This window comes from Ptychodera flava, chromosome 1 (assembly GCF_041260155.1).
Source record: "Ptychodera flava strain L36383 chromosome 1, AS_Pfla_20210202, whole genome shotgun sequence".
In the NCBI taxonomy this organism is placed as follows: Eukaryota; Metazoa; Hemichordata; class Enteropneusta; family Ptychoderidae; genus Ptychodera; species Ptychodera flava.
In genome coordinates this window covers 33,518,903-33,528,240 of record NC_091928.1, presented here as the reverse complement: position 1 = coordinate 33,528,240, position 9,338 = coordinate 33,518,903, and the positions used below count along the sequence as shown (strand labels likewise).

At 36.2% G+C, this 9,338-nt stretch overlaps 1 long non-coding RNA gene across 1 annotated transcript; it reads left to right on the top strand.

The window, feature by feature from the left end:
* The first annotated feature begins 2,841 nt into the window (after nt 1-2,841).
* LOC139137838 (uncharacterized) lies at nt 2,842-4,731 on the top strand. Its single transcript, XR_011553471.1, has 3 exons — nt 2,842-2,894; nt 3,680-3,831; nt 4,282-4,731. It is a non-coding gene; the product is annotated as an uncharacterized lncRNA (long non-coding RNA).
* Nucleotides 4,732-9,338: the final 4,607 nt, after the last annotated feature.

The window sequence follows — 9,338 nt, the reverse complement described above, 5'->3', positions numbered from 1 at the left end:
ATACTATTTTTTCATATTAGCCTTGGGGTAGTATGCACCTCGAAAGTGAAAGACTTAAACTTTTGCTCAAACTTTCCTCAATGAAGCTTTGGACCATTCTCTTACCAAATGAAAAATAAAAATCAGGGGTCGCTGCGCAAAATTTGGTAATAGAGAGACATATTACCTTAGATTTCCTGATACTTGAATTACAAAATGGCCGCCATCCCTGTGTTAACTCTATGGAATAAAATAAAATTTTCGATTTTCGAAAAACTAAGACGGTGAAAAGTTTTCTGACACCAATAGCTTTAGAATGAACCCCCCATAAGTGGTAGATCAGAAAAAAAATTGGAAAAATTTGAGAGTCCGAATATCTGTCCCCGAGGCGCGTTCTACCTTAAGAAGAACTATGCGGACGTATCAGTGATTTGTGTGGGACTTATGTGGACGTACACAAATACTTGAATGAGTAGTATTTGAGTAAGTCATGCATCGGTTTGCATAATGTTGGCTGCAAAGAACGAATGTACAAGCTAACTTGACCCTCATGTCAAAAAAACGATAACTTCATTAAAAGAGGAACATTCGCTTAATGCCCGTTTTTATAAATTATCATTTTATTATCATTATCATTATTTGTAATCAGTTTTAGACCTAAGCTGCAATGTGATAAAACGTGGGCTTCAGTAAACGCCGGCGATGATATTCATCATGGAGGACGCCCTCATGTTAACTGTTGTGATGGCTACCTTTGTCCTGTATTTTAACGTACCAGCTGATTGTCATGAAAGCATACAGTCCCCGGACAGGAATTCCGCACAGGATGGTAGGTTGCACTTTTCCTGTGAATCAATGGTTTGATGCTTTCGAACAATCGATCTGAAATGTTCGCAGCCATAGAAGTGGGCGGGGAGGGTTTGAATGGACATGGTTGTATGCATAGCTGATAACAAGAAAACATTGAAATAAAACTCTGCACCCTATAATAACATAAATCAATTGCCCTCGTTACTGGTGGAGAGTGCAATCCAGAGTTTGAAATCACATACGATGCTCACATAATTTCGCGAATGGACAAATAACTGTAAGCTCCTTGAGACGTAAACACACGGTGATGGAAGTCTACATAACATCGATCAGTATACACTTAAAATCATTCTCTATAAATGAAACGAACACCTCAAATAATTTATATAAAACTGTAACAGTTTGACAGAATGTTCTTCAGCATGTTCTTGTTAAACGGAGGGGTTGGGGTTGGTGAAAGGGGACATCATAAGAAGGAACAGAAATTACATCGGAAAAGGTGTATCATTCGGCCTTAAGAAAAAATATTATCGTCCGTATTCCTATTTATTTTTAACAGTCCAACAACCTGCTGAAGATAAATATCTAAACCCAAGCGGGGAACAATCGGATGAAAACATCGAGGGATATGGAGTTGTAGACCATGGCGAACGTCACAGAAGAAATGTGTATCCCTTCGCCAATTTGGATGACGAACAGATTATTGATTTTACAGCGTTTAAACTACTTGCAGTTGCAATGACGTTGACAACTGTTGCTTTTCTGTACCACTCTTGCAATGCGTGGAGTGATGGATAGACGTGAAATCATCAATCAAAAATGACTTGTTAATATACCATGATTTTCCGTAATTTACTTGTGCAAGTTTCTGTCCACACATATGATGTATACCAAAACATTTGATAAATTTATTATGTGCGGCAAAATACTTGATCCTTATTGTATTTACTGTATTTACATGCATCTGTATTCCGTAATAACTATCTAGTCATACATAGATAGATAGATAAATACATACATACATACATACATACATACATACATACATACATACATACATACATACATACATACATACATACATACATACATACATACATACATACATACATACATACATACATACATACATACATACATACATACATACATACATACATACATACATACATACATACATACATACATACATACATACATACATACATACATACATACATACATTTGATTTGAATATATATGTGGTTGAAATGACTGGATCTCTGTTTCATTGAACAAATATCACTGTTAAATGAATGGCAGTGATATGCTATCCTGCTTTTCAAGTTTAATTTCATAACACTCAATAGAAATTGAATGGGACAATTTCGAGGGGAAGACGCCTCTATTGAATACGATTCAAACAGTGTAAAATCTCCTCCTGTATCGGTTACCGGAAACATTTCTGCATGTCACGTATAATGGCAATATAATTTATCCCACTTTCTGAAGTGTTTTGTTCTTTATCAAATAATTTTGTTTTGTATTATAGGTTGAGTTGAATAAGTTTGATTGCTGATTTTTGTACGAAATTCCAGTTTATTTTTCCCGTACATTTAGAGAATTGATATATGTCAACGTGACATATGATAATAATTCAGTCATCGAGGGGAGCTTGTAACTTACGTTTGTATTTCTACACACATGTTTACCTAAGCAAATGCTTCATATTTTGAGTTCCATCTTTAACACTCGCTGCGCTCTGCAGTGTCTCAAGCTAGCTATAGTTAAGTATATATTTATGTCGCTCACACGCGCGAGTCTATGTGTAAGCTAGATCATTACACATTTGAAAAGTATGGCAAACTAAACACATCAGTGGCATTTCAACACAGGGAAGGACTATTGATAAAAAAACAACCTTAGACTCGTAACCCTTATACACATACAATATTTCACTAATTGATCAAAACATTACTATATGCCAGTACGATACAGTGGAGAGGGTGCTTTACGGGACAAGAGAGAATAAGAGTCATTCGTTCACGAGTTGTGTGCCGTAAATGCTGGTTTCTAGGATTCGTCTAGTAATCCTGACGTTTCGGAAGACTAACATTCGGATGTAGGTGAGATAAGTTCCCACTACACGTTGATGTTTTTTTTTTTTACTTCACGCCATAGCTGCTTCATCAACTAACGTCAACTCCACTATCGGAAAAGTGCGACAGCTATAAATAGTCGGTGGCATGTCATCATGTATTCGTTTGTTTATGTATTTGCTGAGTATTGACCAAAAGACAACATTAGCGACTGATTTTAACAGTGCAAAGTAAAGAATAAGACGCTCTTTTTGGACATTGCTGCATCAATTTTGATTTACATGTACAGTTTTGATTTACATGTATTTGAAAAGTTACTTATATGGTGGTCAGCTTAAATATTCTCTATGACAGGCGTATACAAAGCATGCCTTCGGATGCACTTACATAGATCACAGACAAAGATATTTAAACAATTTTGCGGTATCTACCAGGAATATAAGCTAATGACCTCATTCTATATGTTAATGAGCTAAGTATACATTCAAACTCCAAATTTCGCACACAGTACAGTGATGTTATATTTGACCCCTAATATATTGTTATACAAGGTTCAGAACAAATCCTTGAAAAATTGAACAGTTTGTGTTTTCAATTTTTAGTGTCGTTATTTGAGTTACACTAGACTGTCCCTCAAATGTCGGCTAAAATGAATGAATTGATTACTGTATAGCAGAAAGTTTTCAAAAAATTCATCCAATTTTCACTTAAAACAACACCTACGTTGAAACTGGAAAAGCAAGTATGTTTGTTTCCTTGAAAGTTTGTTTGTTTGTTGTTGGAAACAATCATTTCATAATTTTTGCTGTCAGGAACTAGGTTGCGTTGTGGACTTGACTTAACTTGGAGCAGAGGACGATGTTCGCCATAAAACACGCCCTGCTGCTAATCCATGTGGTGCTTACTTTTTTCTTGATTCTTACAATACCAGCCGAAAAATACTGCGGGGTTTCTGCGATTGGCGGTAAGTTACACTATTCTCCTTGTTCTGCCTTGAAAGAGAGATGATTTCGAACAATTCCAATTCAAAGTGGACGGAAGGACACATGAATAGATGTGATGATGACAACTTTTAACCATTGCATTAATATCGGATATATGTCAACCCAGTGATTGCAAACAAACAACTTCTATTGGCTCTCAGGCCTGAGTAATTACAAAATAACCGTAAACTCCTTGAAAAGTTAGCAAAAAAGGTGATATAAATATCAAACACCAGTAAATTGTAAATATTACGCTATTGAATTTGAAGCTAATGTCATATATTTCGGACTGTAATATTTTGACAGCCTGCTTTTTATTTAAAGAGACAGCTTGGATGGAGGGGAAGGAGAATTGAAAGGGTGAATAAATTAGAAACGTACGTCTATTGACGATGAGTTAAATGGCATTTCTCCCAATTCCGCTCCAATAGGTGGTCTGCACGATGAAAATGAACATCTACAGCCAGGTGTACCATGGACTGAAAACAGAGAGCAGCATGGAGATGGAGACAACGTGGGACAGAATAACAGAAAAGTGTATCCATTCGCCAATGTGGATAAAGAACAGATTATTGATTTTACTGCGTTTAAACTCCTTGCAATTGTTACGATACTGGTAATAATTGCCGTTCCCCTCCGCTCTGCTTGGGAGAAATGCAATGTACGAAAGATCGCCCATAAAACACGTCTTGCGAGAAATAGTTCTGATTTACCTGTTTGATCGACACTTACTGACGTTAACGCCCACGGATACGATTTACTTAAAGTAGATGATATCTGTATACGGCATAATACATGAACCTGAACATACCCCCCACTCGTACGTGTACCTAGACACACTCACACATACATACATACATACATACATACATACATACACACACACACACACACACACACCACACACACACACACACACACACATACATACATACATACATACATACATACATACATACATACATACATACATACATACATACATACATACATACATACATACATACATACATCGAATTGAGAGTGCTGATCAACGGTCCCTTTTTAATATCATTGACAGCATCATCGGGAGTAAGAACGCCACAACAGGAATTTTTCCGGACTCTGAACTTTCCAATTTACCAGATGCTTTTGCTAACTTTTTTCGTTCCAAAATTGAAAAACTACGTTCACATTTACCGGTTGTTACTTCATTTGATTGCCAAAGTGTAAATCATTCATTCTCACTTTTCTCTCCAGTTACAATTGAGTCGGTGTCAAAGCTCATTAACACCATGCCACCAAAGTCTTCTATGATGGATCCAATTCCTACCACATTCTTAAAGCAGTGTTGTGACCAGGTGGCACCTTCCTTTTGTCAAATTGTAAACAAGTCTTTACTCTCTGGTGAATTTCCACGTTCCAGTAAAAATGCTATTGTTCGTCCGTTACTCAAAAAGGCAAATCTGGACCCAAATATTCTCAGTAATTATCGCCCAGTGTCAAATTTAACCTTTCTGTCAAAACTAATTGAGCGCGTCGTTTCCAATCAATTGAACGCATACCTACAAAACAACAATTTGTTCGCTAAGTGTCAGTCTGCCTATAGGGCGGGTTACAGCACTGAAACTGCCCTCATTAGAGTGCAGAATGACATACTACGCTCTTTAGATAAACGTAAAGATGTAATTTTGATTTTACTCGACCTTTCTTCTGCTTTCGATACGATTGACCATGCCATTCTGTTACACAGGCTGCGTCATCGGTTTGGCATAACAGGTGTTGTTTTTGACTGGTTCAATTCTTACATTACGGGGCGTACACAGTCTGTTTGCGTCAAGTCAATCCTGTCGGAAGAACAGTCGTTGTTTTGTGGTGTTCCTCAGGGTTCTGTCCTTGGACCAATTCTCTTTAGTCTCTATGAGGCACCCCTGGAGGACACCATTAACAAATATGGTTTGGATTCCATGATGTATGCTGACGACACCCAATCCTATATTACGTGCGATGGTAACCAGGTTCCCATTGCCACGATCGAGTCATGTTTAGACGAGATTCGGGGATGGATGAGGGTCAATATGCTTGCACTCAATGACGGTAAGACAGAGGTTGTACATTTTTCCTCGAAATTTGGGATTGAGGGAACTGTCCCTCGTTGTAATTTTCGGATTGGTGATGTCAGTGTATATCCATCTGAATCAGTTCGCAATCTGGATGTTACAATGGACTCTGCCTGCACCATGTCAGACCATGTTACAAATGTTTGTAGATCAGCATCACATGCTATTTGGAGGTTAGGAAAGATTCGTGATCTTCTTGACCAACGTACCACGGAGAAACTTGTTCATGCCTTCATTACATCACGTTTAGATTATTGCAACAGTCTTCTTTTTGGTCTTCCGAACTTTGAAATACGTAAACTCCAGGCTATTCAAAATTCAGCCGCTCGGCTTGTTAGCAGAAAGAAGAAAAGGGACCACATAACACCAGTACTGCAAAATTTACATTGGCTTCCAGTCCAGAAACGAATTGATTTTAAAATTCTTTGTTTCACTTATAAAATTCTTACAGGCCAAGCCCCTGACTATCTAGCAGAAATGCTTACAGTACGTCATACTGGTCGTACACTTAGGTCCCAGTCTAGTGGTGCGATCATTTTGCATCAGCCTGTTTGCAACAAGGCTTTTTATGGCAATAGAGCCTTTTCTGTATGTGCTCCCCATTTGTGGAATGCTTTACCATTTGTGATAAGTCTTGCTAATTCTTATAACAATTTTAGAAGTCAGTCAAAAACTTATCTTTTTAGCTCATTTTATTCCTAGACATTTTTTAAAATTTTATCTCCTTGCATTTTATTGGTGTTTTCTCGTAATTTTTATTTATAATTTACCTCTCTTTTAGTGTTGTGTAAAGCGCATTGAGATTTTTAAATGTAATGCGCTCTATAAGAAATAAATATCATTATTATTATTACATACATACATACATACATACATACATACATACATACATACATACATACATACATACATACATACGAAGCTATCGACCGAAATGTTACACATTTTATGCTTGTTTGAACTTTTGTTTTACAGAAATTTAATAAATTAGCACATATTCTCTGTGTGGCTATAAATCTTTCATTTGTTGCATTGTCATCGTTTTTCGATTCGGCAATGATTGTTTCTTTTCGCTTTCATTCTATGTGGACATTCAGGGCACAATATAGCAATCCAACTTATGACTGTCAATGAATAAGATAATAGGTACGACTGTTGTGAGCCTGCGTAGCGCCGAAAAAGCACGGCGTGATAGAAAAACATTTGGTATCCGTCGGGCGTCCGGCATCAGTTCGTATGTATGTATGTATGTATGTATGTATGTATGTATGTATGTATGTATGTATGTATGTATGTATGTATGTATGTATGTATGTATGTATGTATGTATGTATGTATGTATGTATGTATGTATGTATGTATGTATGTATGTATGTATGTATGTATGTGCATAGGAAAAAGAAATGTGCTGACGTTTGAGGAACATCTGCGAGTCCCTACGCTGTAACAGAGTGTGCAATAACAACTACATGCGTCGCTTTCTCTTTCTGTTATTGACACGCAGTTTATGCGTACGCTTCGTTGTTGACTAGTTTTGTCGAAATGTACGCAGTCATTCCAAGACAACAATCCCATTGATACTTTAACAGAGTTCAGTGTCAGGTACATGACAATTGTAAATCAAAGCAATCGTTACATGCTCCATAAGCTTTAATTTTTAATGCCTTGCTAATGACATTGTTCTGTTTGTGTACTATACATTTTCGTTTCCTGCTTCTAAAAACATACCGATATAACCAGCTTATATTTGTGCCTGTGTGTATTGTCCTATGTTAGCATTGACCCGTCAATTTCTGTCTGTGAACCGAGACAAGAATTCATTCGTAAACAGTTGCATTACACATTGTACCCAACAAGGCATCCTGAACGAATTTTAGGGAGAAAACTTGCTTTTCAGAGCAAAAATATTGGAAATCTTTTTGAAAATCTTATCAACAAGTACAGCTATAGTCCAAGCGTCCAGCAAGTATTCGCATTTGTTCTTGTAGTAATAATTTGTTTGGAAGTAAAATTTTTTATGCTTCAATGGCAAAAATATTAGATGACAGGCAGACAGAATATCCCTGGTGAGTTTATGTAGGGATGCCGTTTTTTGCTCACGTGTTGACACACGTGAGCATATGTCGCAGCGATGTCTGTCTGTCTGTCCGTCCGTCTGTCTGTCTGTCTGTCTGTCTGTGTGTCTGTCTGCCTGTGTGTCTGTCTGTCTGTGTGCTCAATATCTCAAAACCGGCTCATCAGATCAGAATCAAATCTGGTACATAGATTCAGTTTGCAAATGGCAAGAACTGATTAGTTTTTGGTTGATGTAGCTTGCTTACTTTTTGCTCATTTGCATAATTAATGAGTTTAGAAAAACCGGATGTACACTGAGAACGACAGCACACAATTTGATGAAATTTGCTGCAAATGTTGATCACATCAAGATATATCAGCTGTGAAAGATAAAGGGGTGACGTGAAAGATAATTACTAATTTGCATATTTAATGAAATTTCCTAATTAGGGGTATATATCTGAATTTACTCGATCAAACTTGATGAAACTTGGTATGCATATTGAAGATACTATGATTTAACATTATTGAAAGTCATTAAGCATTTTTACTTCATTCAAATCCTAATTTGCATATTTAATGACCTTTTGAAATTAAGGATATATATTTGAATTTACATGACCAAAATTGATGAAACTTGCTTTGTACTTTAAAGATACTATGATAGAACATTATTAAATGTCATTAAGCAGTTTTACTTCAGCCAATTCCTAATTTGCATATTTTATGAACTTTCATAATTAGGGATATTTATCTGAATTGACGAGACCAAAGTTGACGAAACTGGCTATGTACATTAAAGATACTATGATAGAACATTATTGAAAGTCATTAAGCAGTTTTACTTCATCCAGCTTCTTATTTGCATATTTAATGAATTTTTGAAATTAGGGATATATATTTGAATTTACATGACCAAAATTGATGAACCTTGTTATGTACATTAAAGATACCATTATGTAGGCTAATATTATTGAAAGGCATGAAGCATTTTTGCTTCAGCCAATTCCTAATTTGTATATTTAATGAACTTTCCTAATTAGGGATATATACTTGGATTTATTTGATCAAAGTTGGCATAACATGCTATGTACATTGATGATTATACCAGGTTATACCAATAATGGAAGTCATTTTGCACTTAAATTTTCATGTCAGCTAATTTATAGTTTGCATATCTAATGAGCTTTCAAAGTTTGGAATATTTAGTTTGAAGGACTTGACAAGAGGCGATTACACTTGCTATATAAAGAGGTGATACAGTGACAGCAGTCAAAGAAATTAATTATTTCTATTTCAGCTAATTGCGTATTTGAATACTTAATGACCTATAG